Source organism: Chrysemys picta, chromosome 7 (genome assembly GCF_011386835.1).
Source record: "Chrysemys picta bellii isolate R12L10 chromosome 7, ASM1138683v2, whole genome shotgun sequence".
In the NCBI taxonomy this organism is placed as follows: Eukaryota; Metazoa; Chordata; order Testudines; family Emydidae; genus Chrysemys; species Chrysemys picta.
In genome coordinates, this window is record NC_088797.1 from 120811930 (window position 1) to 120824448 (window position 12519).

Genomic DNA, 12519 nt, shown 5'->3' on the forward strand with positions numbered 1-12519 from the left:
GCTCGACCTTCTGCAAAACATTAGGCTGCGGGTCACATCCAGTTTTAGTTCACTGAGCTATAGCCCACATCAGTGTACAGAAATGTCAGGCTCTGCAAGGCAGAATCTGCCCGGTTCAGCTTGGCTTAACATTTTCTGCTCTACAGGTTGTCGGCCATTGCTGAGAATTTGAAGGGAGTTACTTATTAAAGTTTCAGAGTAGCAGCCGTGTTAGTCTGTATCCGCAAAAAGAAGAACAGGAGGACTTGTGGCACCTTAGAGACTAACAAATTTAGTGATCACTTATTAAAGTGATACTCAACATTGTTTAGGCCACAAACATCGTTTTTCTGTTCTTCCCGAATCAGGATGGTACAAAAATAAATGTAACATGCTGGCCAAGTGTGTTGAAGCCCCAGCTAATTCTCGGTCACTCTAGATGATAAGAAACTACTACTGCTACCAGCTAATAGAATTACTCCCTTGGTTCAAATGGTGAAAGTTTGTGGTTTGGAGCTGGAGATTCCAGGTATAACCCCCATTCATGGAAGCTCCTTATGCAGATGTGAATAGAGGTGTGTAGTGAGGCCGAGTGGCCTCCCTCCGAGCGGGAGAGCGAGGGTCCACTACAAGATATATTAATAAAAATAACAGTGGCAAACTTTCTCATATTAACGGAGTAAAGATTCCCATCTAAAGCTGGGAACCCCACCCCAAGAACACTATATTCCAATTCTTATTAGCATTATAAACATACATAGAAACTTCAGCTGAGATCAGCGCTGTCTTACAAGTGCCGTATAAGCACACAGTAAGAGACAGTCCCTGTCCTGAAGATCTGACAATCTAAAGGCAGAGACATGGTGGAAGAGGAAACAGAGGCAAAGAGAAGTGAAGTGACTTACACAGGGTCACACAGCAGGTTAGTAGCGGCGTCAAGATTAGACCTCAGATGTCCTAACTCCTAGCTCGGTGCTCTGTCTGTTGGACCTAATAGATGTTAGATGCTAATAGATGTTAAATAGGAAGTCAGCCTGAATGTAGAGAGAGATGACATTGACTCTTCTGGTGTTGTGGTACCAAAAGAGTGAAATGCAAATAGTAAACAAATGAAGAAAGGGATTATATAGAAAATTAGCTTTTATAAAATGATTTCTTTCATGTTAATGGTCTAAAGTGCCGTTAAAATGCAGAGGAGGAATTGTTTGTTTCAACATGTGATTTTTCTTTTGACAGTGTCCCCTTTTACTGTGCAGACTAGCTTGAGTGGGCTCAGGCTGGTTTACTTTGCAGGGAGCTTGAAATACTGTTTTAACAATCAGCAGGCTCATTGTAAATGTAACCAACCTAGATTTGGCTGACAGTGGCATCTGAACCCTGCGCTTTCAGAACCAAGAGCACATACTGCTCCTCTTTGAGCTAAAACAATAAGTGCCCTAAACTAGAACCTGGAGCAGAGACCTAGACCACTTAGGTGGACCAGCCACTTGGGGGGGGGAAAGACCTGCATTCTCCCAGTTCTGGGTTACACACACACTTTGGGCCCTATCATGCAATCCATTGCAAAGGGAAGCCTGCTTAAAAACTGATGCCGTGAGATGGCCCGTTGGATTCATTTTGTCTTCACACTCTCTAGAGATGGAGACTGGAGGAGTTAAATTGTGGGCACTTATTAATAAATCACAGCATTCCCTCAGCTCCCTCTTAATTACCCCCAGCAGCAGTATCTGTGCAGCCCACATCAATTTGGTTATTCAAATTAACTCAGGGGTTTTTCATAAGGACGCCACGATAAACAACTTTGCTGCAGATGCCAAGTGGCTGAATTTCGCTGCGTCTCGCACTGTGGCTGCCACGTCCCAGACTCTCTGCTAAAGTTTCTGGTTTTCTTTCACCAACACTGATTGGCCTGTGTTTTGTATGCAGCAGGGGACGCAGAGAGCATCCCGAGCTGCCATTGGGATTGGGATCATGCCTCACTGTCAAGCGTCAGCGTTGCTGTTGGGGTTTGACTAGAAAATTAGTGAAGCAGTGTTTGTTGAGAGCGTACACATTTTTCAGGACAGGTTTAAAGAGCTCATCTAGTGGGTGTGAGTGTCTCCCTCACAATCCAGGCAGTCGGCTCGGTTAAGTGCAGAGCTAAAGAAAGTCTCCACTTCTTCTTGTATCTTATTAATATTTAGGGTCTGCCTTCAATTATTCATTTCTCTAGGGGGTGCTTTTCTCATCCGAGTGCCACAGGATTGACTTGTGTAACTTCCCCAGGCATTGAGATAAGAACTTTCCCCTGCATCTGCCAAGTTTCAGCTCCGAGTGCACTTTTACAGGCAAGCTATAAACTAGGGAGCTGGGGATCGGGATAGGAAAGTAGTGGCAGCCCCACTGCTTAGCTCATTTAAACTTGGTCTGGATAAAACACTAGTAAACATACACTAGGGAATGATCCTATCCTGGTTGGGGGAGATAGGCTAGATTAGTGGCTTCCAAATGTCATTGGTTCTTGTACCACTCTCTTAAAAAAATAGTTGGGAAATGAACGGATGGAACATCACACTCATGTTTGGGAACCCTGAAGTGGCTCATTTATTAGATCTTTATTGTATGAAATAAAGGCACAAGTCCAAATCTTGAACCTCTTTTTAAGATTTGGGAGGCAGGATGGGGATCTTGTGGTTAAAGCACCGGATGAGGCCACAGGAGACCTGGGTTCTGTGGGCTCCTCCACCAACTCTCTTAAGCGAGTTACTTAATCACAATGTCGATGCACCAATAGAAGGTGCTCAGTACTACGCTGATGACTGAACATGGTATAAGAGCCGAAATAGAAATAGAAATAGAAATCGCCCTGTCTTAGATTGAGAACTTTCAGGGCAGGGAGTGACCCTCATGAGCTACACATTGTCTAGCACAATGGGATCCTGATCTCAGTGTTAGCGTAATACAAATCCCCAAGATAATTAAAACAATAAAATATCCCCACTTTTCCTAATCCTCAGTCTAGCCCTTTCCCCGTCATCTGCTCTGTCTGTAAATCCATATCAGCTGTTCTGGCCATCTCTATGGGAGCTCCCTGCTCTTTTCATCTCTGCCAAGTTCCAAGGCCTATGTATTCTGAGAGGATTATCCGTAGAAGATATGGGACAAATGGAGAAGAGAGTGTCTGACGTCGGAAGTTTCCTGGGGAAACATCCCTAAGGAGTGGGTGGTGTTGACGTCACTAGGCATCACCCTAGGTAACTCGGGAGGGTGGAAGGCCACTAAGTGTCAATGAAGCCTTCCTGCACTAGGCCTAAGTGAACCAAACTCTGTCCTTCCATATTTAAACTCTAATCAACCTCAAAAGCCAGGTGCAATTGGAATATGTAAGCAACCAGTTATCTGTGTGCAACCCCCTGCTCAAGCGGTAATAATGAGGCCTGCATGTTTCTGGCTGAAGGGAAAAAAGGACAAGATAACGGTTTAAAGAAGTTACTAACAAGCTAGGCTTATAGCTGCCAAGAGTGACTTAACTATTACCAGGGACGGTAGGGGTAGAGGGAGGAATGGGGGGGAGAAAGGGAGGGCTAGAGGGGAAAGGAAAAGGGGGGTGAGGCTTAACTGCAAAATGTATAAAAGAAGAAAAACTGTTCCTGTTAATGTGCTTGATCTGAGACGTGCCTGTCTCCTTGCACCGCTTTGGGATCCCAAATAAATTTTGTTTGCTTCTCCACCTGGTGTGTTTATTGACGCGAAGCACACCGGGCAACGGACCCGCTGTTGCTTTGCCTCGGGCACTCTGTGCTGGCAACAGTTTTGGCGCCCAACGTGGGGCTCGAGGCTGAAATTTAGCCTTGCCCGGACCCCTCTCGGAGGTTGACAGATTGCGGCGACGACCGACGCCCAGCGCGCACCGGTGACTTTACCGGGGGCCTCGGCGAAGACGTGGTTTGGTCGACCCCAGAGGGCACAACGGTGCAACGCGCTCGAGTAGTGGAGAAGCAGCTGCGGGCGACGGTGGGGAACCGGTCCCGTGGATAGGGCGACGGTGCAGAACCGGACCCTTGGATAAGGTAGGAACAGTCCAGTGGGGACTTTATCTGTCTTGACCTGGGGACGCCCAGTGTCTACCTGTTATGACCTGGGGACGCCCAGTGTCTCCCTATGGGGCAGGGACATAGTATGGCAGGCAGGGTAAGGTGTACACCCTTGGAATGCATTCTGGTAAACTGGAAAGTGTTTGGATCGGATCCGTTGGTTAAAGGTAAACTGAAAAGGTTCTGTACAGTAGACTGGCCTCAATATCAGCTAGAGGACCAGGAAAGGTGGCCACCGAAAGGATCACTTAATTATAACACGATCCTTCAATTACTTCTGTTTTGTCAGCAAACGGGTAAATGGAATGAACATATGTATGTACAGTTGTTTATGTTGCTAAGAGATAGGTTAGATATTTTGCAAAAGTGTAATTTGACTCCGACAGGTTCGGTAGTAGCTACTGTTAGTCCCCAGAACCCCCCCACAGCTGTAATGGCAGGTCCGGTGTCCCCTTCGGCTATCACACCCCCACCATATAAAGACAAGGTGTCTCAGGTCCCAGAGATTGCCCCCTCGGTGGAATTTTATCCGTTGATCACTGAGACCGTGGTGTCCAGACATGGCTCAGATAGGAATCAGGCCACTACTATGCAGGTTTACACCCATGTGCCTTTTAACCCGGTGGACCTAGCAGCCTTTAAGGCACAGGCAGGGGAATTCTCTACGAACCCAAGCAAGTTTATCTCGGTCTTTGAAGGGTGCCTGGCTAGCTGTAAGCCTAACTGTGATGATTGTCATGTCCTTATGCGGACCCTGCTGTCTGAGGTGGAGCGTAATCAGGTTGTGTCTAAAGAAAAGGAAAAGAGGCAAGCGAAAAGGATGGTCGCAGCAGTACAGGCCGGTGGCAGGGGAAAATTCCAGGAAGGTGGAAGGGGCCGGGGAATGAGAGGACATGGGCGTGGGTGCCCTGGCTCACAGGAAAGGCGTCTGGGTTGCAACCAGTGTGCCAGATGCTGAAAGGAGGGACATTGGAAAAATGAGTGCCCCGAAAGAGAAGGTACCCCTATGATGGCAGCGGAGGATCAAGAATAGGAGTGTCAGGGGAGACGGACTATCCTGCCCCCAAAATCCCGAGTAAACATGAGGGTGGGAGACTTGGACATCAACTTTTTAATAGACTCTGGAGCTGCACGAACCGCCGTAAACCAACCCCTGCAGCTGCCTGTGTCAGAGTCCCTCACTGTGGTGGGTGCCACAGGGAAAGGAACCAAGTGCCCAGTATATGCCCCAGCGGAATGTGCTTTGGGAAACAGAACTCTATCTCACAAACTGGTTTACCTCCCTGATTGTCCAACACCTCTACTGGGACGGGACCTGCTTTGTTGCTTAGGAGCCACCCTGCATTTCACCCAAGATGAAATAACCCTCACCTTATCCCCAGAGAATACCTGGATAATGACCCTTGCAATTGAGCCCTCAGACATGCAAGCCCCAGAGTGGAGCAAGTGGGAAGACAAAAGGAGGGTTAAAAAGCAGCTTTGCTGGACAGTGTTGGCCCAGGGATTTAAAAATTCCCCCACCCTTTTCGGCCAGGCCCTGGCCAGAGACTTGGAGGAGTGGGACAATGAGGACAGGGTCCTCCTCCTGCAATATGTGGATGACTTGTTGATTGCTGCTGTGGGTCTCACCCCTTGCCTTAAAGCCACTGTGAGCCTCCTGAACTTTGTTGGACTCCTCAAAAGTGGGTGTGCTCGTCCTGGTTTGTTGCTCCAAAGCTCTGTATAGAAGTTATTTTGCTGGATAATGGCAATGTGTATGTGTTCATTGTTGGGAAAAGGTGTATGAGTGAAGAGTGGAAGTTTCCTTTGTAAGTTAAAAGAAGCCAAGGAGAGAAGGAAAAAGAACAGAACGAGTTAACTGAGGGAAAAAAATACAGCTAGCAAGCTCAGTCCAAAGATAAGATGCTGGCACCATCCAAGGACACTGCCCAGAGCTAAGACTTGGCTAACAACCAAGAAAAGGGGGGCCTAAATGTGCCCAAGCAACTATAAGATCTGCAAAACACTGTCAGGCATTAATGAAATGTGTTAGGTTTCTTTTCTCACAGAAAAAAGACGTGCTAACCAAAGACCCTAGCAGCCCTGCCACTCATTGAAACAAGGAGACTGAGTCTACGTAAAGTCCATCAACGAAAAACTGCTTTGGCTCGACACTGGAAAGGCCCTTTCCAAGTCCTGTTCACCACCAACACCACTGTGAAGTACCAAGGACTGCCCATCTGGACCCAGGCTTCTCACTGTAAAAAGACCCCTCCACTTCGGGAGGACTCTCCGACTGATGATAAGCCTATTTAAAGACAGGGTGATGTGCTAGTAACCTCTCCCCTGTATGATGCTGAACAGGAAAAGAGAAGAAGGAACGCTTGCTTCATTGAAACCACAAAGTCCAGGAATTCCTGACTACAAAAGACATTAAGAACTGACCCTGGTGAAGAAACAAAGAATTATACGCTGGCAGGGAGGCTCTTAGACCCCTGGCCTCCCAGGTACAGGCTGAATGTCTAGTCTGCCAAAAGAACAACCCTCGAGCTGGAGTGTCAGTGCCATCAGCCACTCTGGAACCTACCCCAGGTCCGGGGCTGGTTTGGCAAATAGACTTTACTGAGTTCCCCCGGACCCAAGGATTCAAATACCTTTTCGTCTTGGTGGATCGATTCAGCGGATGGCCTGAAGCCTTCCCACGCCATAACACTGCCAAGACGGTGGCTCTGAAATTTGTCAAGGAGATCATTCCCCACTTCGGACTCCCCCAGTGGATGGAATCTGACAACGGAACACACTTCACATCCCAAGTTGTTCAAAAGATATCAAATGCCCTGCAAATCCCCTGGAAGCTCCACACTCCATGGCGACTGCAGGCCAGTGGAGTAGTGGAACGCACAAATCAAACACTTAAGCGGCACCTCTCAAAGGTGTGACAAGAGGCTTCCCTTAAGTGGCCTGATGCCTTACCCCTTGTTTTGCTCCACATGCGCACTCTCCCAAAGGGCAGGTTAGGGCTCAGTCCCTTCGAGATTATGTTTGGAAGGGCATGGCCTATGAACGGTACACCGGTTCTGGCAGGGAAGTGGGAAATGGGGTGTGGCTTTTTATCTCAGTATATGTGCTCTCTGTCTGCTGTTTTCTGTTCTCTCCACAGGTATACCAGAGATTTGCAGCCTCTCCTGCTGGATGCCCCTGTCCACTCCTTGCAGCCAGGCGATTCCGTTCTCGTTCAGACCTGGAAGGACAAGCCTCTCTAAGAGAAGTGGAAGGGACCCCACACCGTCCTGCTGGTCTCCCACACAGCAGCAAAGGTCAAGGGACACAAGAACTGGATTCATCACTCCTGTCTGAAGGCAGTGCCCGTTCCTGAACGGTGGACCGTCCAGCCTACGAAAAAAGACTACCAGCGACAACCTGAGACTTAAACTGTTATTCAAAAGACAATAAGGCCTGCTGGAAATGCCCTGTGGTCTCTTTGAACAGTCGCAGCGCACTCCCCGTAAAAACTCTAAGCGTTGGTTGTGTTTACTCTCACAGGGCCGGCCTAACCTGGTGGCCTGGTCCTTTTGTTTTTAATCTGCCTACTATTGGTAATTGATATTTTGTGGGTATTTGGGGAATTGTAATTGTTAGGCCCTAGGGTCACCTGCCCAGCATGAGTTCAGGTCCAGGGTCTGCCACAGTGGTACTCTTTGCCATAGGGACACTCCTTTCGTTACCTCCCGTTTCCCCCAGGCACATGTGGGATGGAAAGGGATCCCTACTAACTTAGAAACAAACACATATGAGTCCTTGAAGGTTTGCTTTGCCCAAGAGTTTAACCTCTCTAACTGCTAAGTATGCTCCCAAATCCTGCACCACGCAGCAGGGTTACCCTGGAGGATGGTCCCCCAAAATTGGTCAAATATCTGTTGGGGATGGTTCAGTAGGGGAAGAAATACCTTGGGTACCCCCTTGTCACAAAACTGTACCATTGAATCCCAGTATGCATTAAGGGACAACCCCTGGCCGCCCCAGGCAGCGTAAATCTTTGTATGCCACCTCAGAGCCCATTAAGGAAGGAGACAGGTTGGGTATGATCCTCCTCCCATCCTATGGGGTGGAACGGCTAACCCAATTTTATCATAGGCTCTCTGTGTTTCTCACCACATTCGCCAATGAAACCTTGGCCATAGAGAAGAGCCTTAACTCAGAGCTATACCAGCTCCGGTTGCTGTCCCTGCAAAACAGACAGGCCTTAGATTATGTTTTAGCCTCCAGGGCGGGGTGTGTGCCCTTATTGGGAATGAATGTTGTACTTATGTCCCAGAAAACTCACAGGACATTAACAAGCACGTCCTGTCGGCCGAACAGGCTTTCAAGCAGTGGAAGGCCCAGGAAAGGAAACCCACAGTTTTCAATTCCCTTTGAAGTTGGTTGCCCAACCTAGGAGGACTGGGGGGTGGCCTTGTGCGTCTCCTCCTCACTGGTGTGGTATTGTGCCTGGTCACCCTCCTCCTAATTGCTTGTTTTAAAATGCTCCTCCGTAAGCTTTGTGCCCCCCGTTCCTCAAAAATCCCGGCATACCCTCTCATTGAAAACCCCAGCTTCATAGCACTTAATCATATCTTGTCCACAGAATATGAGAAAACTCAGCCAAAAGTTTGTTGAGTATTCTCAAAGGAGGGAGTTGTTGACGTCACTAGGCATCACCCTAGGTAACTCGGGAGGGTGGAAGGCCACTAAGTGTCAATGAAGCCTTCCTGCACTAGGCCTAAGTGAACCAAACTCTGTCCTTCCATATTTAAACTCTAATCAACCTCAAAAGCCAGGTGCAATTGGAATATGTAAGCAACCAGTTATCTGTGTGCAACCCCCTGCTCAAGCGGTAATAATGAGGCCTGCATGTTTCTGGCTGAAGGGAAAAAAGGACAAGATAACGGTTTAAAGAAGTTACTAACAAGCTAGGCTTATAGCTGCCAAGAGTGACTTAACTATTACCAGGGACGGTAGGGGTAGAGGGAGGAATGGGGGGGAGAAAGGGAGGGCTAGAGGGGAAAGGAAAAGGGGGGTGAGGCTTAACTGCAAAATGTATAAAAGAAGAAAAACTGTTCCTGTTAATGTGCTTGATCTGAGACGTGCCTGTCTCCTTGCACCGCTTTGGGATCCCAAATAAATTTTGTTTGCTTCTCCACCTGGTGTGTTTATTGACGCGAAGCACACCGGGCAACGGACCCGCTGTTGCTTTGCCTCGGGCACTCTGTGCTGGCAACAGTGGGGCTGGTTGTAGAGTAGGGGCTGAGGGCTAGAGAGGAACAGATGAAACTGAGGTCTAGGGTAATCAGTAATGAAGAAAGATGAAGTTGGTTTGGGAAGAGGAAAGGAGGCAGAGAAGCTGGAGGGAGGATGGATGCTTGGGAGCTCTCCGAACATACTGGGACTTGTTCACACTGAACCTTGACCCTTTGGGGGTCAGCAGTCAGTGTTACAATCCTGGGAAAACGATGTTTATACTGGAAACCCTGACACACTCCTCATTGTCGTGGTAACAGGCAGGCAGGACTTCCCCTCTCACGCAGCTAGTGAGAGTTTCCAAGACTAACAGATCTCCTCCCCAGCCCCTTTTTAGTTTATTCTTCCAAAAGACTGTAACTAAATCCCCAGCGACAGAAAAATAAACTTGAGTTTGTTTTGGCTGGAAGCGAGGATAATACAGCCTTTCCAACAAAGGAAGAACTGGCCAGTCAGAGGACACTTGCAATCCAAGTACATGTTCTTCAGAGATCACTTCAGAAAACAGTTATTCCAAGATGTCTGGTGGGAGGTGGAGTGTGCTGTTTACGCACTGGAAGGTGCATACGTTTCCATGCTAACAAAACCCAGTGACCCTCCATCACCTTGAAAGGCGCAGGAATAAAAGACAGCCTTGCTGAGCGAGATGAAAAGAGAATTTAGACTCCTTCCATTTCTCTTGTGTCACTGCTGTAACCCGTTCTGTACGAGGGGCACAGAGGGGCTGATTTTTAGAAGGTTAAGTGCACAAATACGTGTCCATTATAATTACTCAGGCCATCAGAACAACCACACATGCAAAAGACCAGCTGTGCAACAAATTAGTTGTGTGCATGCACAACTCCTGAGGTGGCAACCACACAATTGGGGTAATTTTGCACTCTGATCAGATGCACACTTCTTCTTCTGAAGATCAGCCTTAGGTCGCTCTAAGTATCGGGTGGTCAGCATGGAAAATATTAATGTTCATTCGCAAATATACAAAATAGATTTTCTAAAAGGAAAACTGGACACCTTTGATCAAGTATTATTATTAGTTTTTCTATTACAGCCGCCCCAACCGAGACCAAGGTCCTATCGCACTAGGCACTGTACAGAGCCATAGTGAGAAACCGCCTAGGCCCTTGAATGGATGAGATATAGGAAGGGAAACAGAGGCAAATTGGCTTGTAAAAGGTCACCCAGCATATCAGAGCCAGGAAGAGAACTTAGCTCTCTCCTAAAGCCACATCTGGCTCTGGTGAGATATCCCAGCTAGGAAGGTGGATTCCCTGCCACACTTTGCTGGCCAGCCCTCAATACCAACCCCACATAACCATTAAAAGCAGAAGGCAGTTCAGAGTGTAACCTCATCCCGTTTCCTTTGCTCATGACCTAACTGATTGCCTGAGGGGGACTGGAGTTGCCTGGTTCCACGCTCTCTGACGGCCCAGTTTTTCCCTTGCAGAAGCCAGGAGATAAATTTGAAAACAATCCGGTTTGAAATGGGAACAGGATGTGCTGCTTTCTGGTTTGGCTCTATCTGTTGTTTCCCTTCCGATTGCTCCTGTTATGCCAGGTACATGACCAGGAGAATTCTCCTGGAAGCAGGGAATAAACTGACTGAACTCTGTGCTCCTGGGTGCCAGCACTACAGACCCTCAGCCGCTAGAGATGCATTAGTCCTTCTCCCTCATTAATTAACAGAGGGCCACACCCTCCGACCCACTTCTAGGAAAGTGCAGGCCTTTGTTTCCCTCGAGCGGCTGGGCCAGGGGGAGGTTGGTAAGCATACTTCAGCCAGCCCCAGGAGATTTTGTCTGTTAGCTTGAGTGATACAGGTAGGGTTACCATATTTTGTGCCTCCAAATGGAGGACACTCCACGGGGCCCTGGCCCCGCCCCCAGCCCCGCCCACGCCCCCCGTCCCAACTCCGCCCCTTCCCCAAAGTCTCCGCCCCCTCCCCTGCTTCCCGCGAACATTTGATTTGCGGGAAGCCTGAAGCAGGTAAGGAGGGGTGTGGGGGGAGGAGGCGCGGCCCAGGCTGGTCCCCCCGGCGGCTCCAGCCTGGGTCGGCTCGGGCCCTGGGGTGCCGGCCCCGGCCCGCCCAGCACTGCCGGCCCCCGGGCCCCCGGCCGACCACCCCCGGCACGCCCAGCACTGCTGGCCCCCGGCCGAGCACCCCTGGCCCGGCCCCCGGGCCCCCGGCCGACCACCCCCGCCCCGCCCAGCACTGCCGGTCCCCGGCCCCCGGCCGAGCACCCCGGGCCCCCGGCCGAGCACCCCCAGCCCGCCCAGCACCGCCGGTCCCCGGCCCGCCCAGCACTGCTGGCGCACCCCCCGGCGGCCCGGCCCGGTCCCGCGCCCCCGGCTCCCGGCCCCCGGCACCGCGCCACCGGCTCCCCGCCCGGCGACCCCAGCTCCCGGCGACCCCGGACCGGCCCCCCGGCTCCCGGCCCCGCACCGGCTCCCGGCCCCGACCCCGCGACCCCAGCTCCCGGCCCGGACCCCGGCCCGGCACCGCGCCCCTGGCTCCTGGCCTGGCCCGGCCCGGCCCGGCCTGGCCCCTGGCCCGGCCTGGCCCCCGGCCCGGCACCGCGCCCCTGGTTCCCAGCCCGGCACCGCGCGCCCGGCTCCTGGACCCCGGCCCGGCTCCCGGCCCGGCACCATGCCCCCGGCCCCGCGACCCCGGCCCGGCACCGCACCGGCCCCGGCCCCGCACCGCCGACCCCAGCCAAAGAGGCCCCGGCCGAGCACCACCGAGCCCTCCCTCCCTCCCGATTTTCCCGGACATGCCCGGCTTTTGGGGATTTCCCCCCGGACGGGGATTTGAGCCCCCAAAAGCCGGACATGTCCGGGAAAATCCGGACGTATGGTAACCCTAGATACAGGCTTGTGCTTTTAGCGCTGAAGGGCCAGGTTCGAATCCCACCGTTGGCCCAAGATGGGTTGTTCTGTGCCCCCAAGGGGAGGGTACTTTGGATGAACCCACAGCTGCACAGCGCCCCCTAGCACAACACTGTCTGGATCCTGGCTCAGGGGGAAGAGCATCACCGACTGCTTTAACTCCACCACTTGCTGCTCGCTGGAGGTCTTCCATCCTGTTACAGTGCCCAGGGGAGCTCTGCTTAGCTGACGCCACTCGAATGAAATCCCTGCTCCAGGTGGTCCAGCTCACAGAAGGCTGAGCAAACAGATCACGAGGAACAAAAGAGCTGTTTTTTGAAGAACA

At 50.9% G+C, this 12519-nt stretch overlaps 1 long non-coding RNA gene across 1 annotated transcript; it reads left to right on the plus strand.

The window, feature by feature from the left end:
- The first annotated feature begins 3189 nt into the window (after positions 1-3189).
- On the plus strand, positions 3190-9208 carry LOC135972809 (uncharacterized). The gene is made up of 2 exons (XR_010589336.1): positions 3190-4028; positions 6101-9208. It is a non-coding gene; the product is annotated as an uncharacterized LOC135972809 (long non-coding RNA).
- Positions 9209-12519: the final 3311 nt, after the last annotated feature.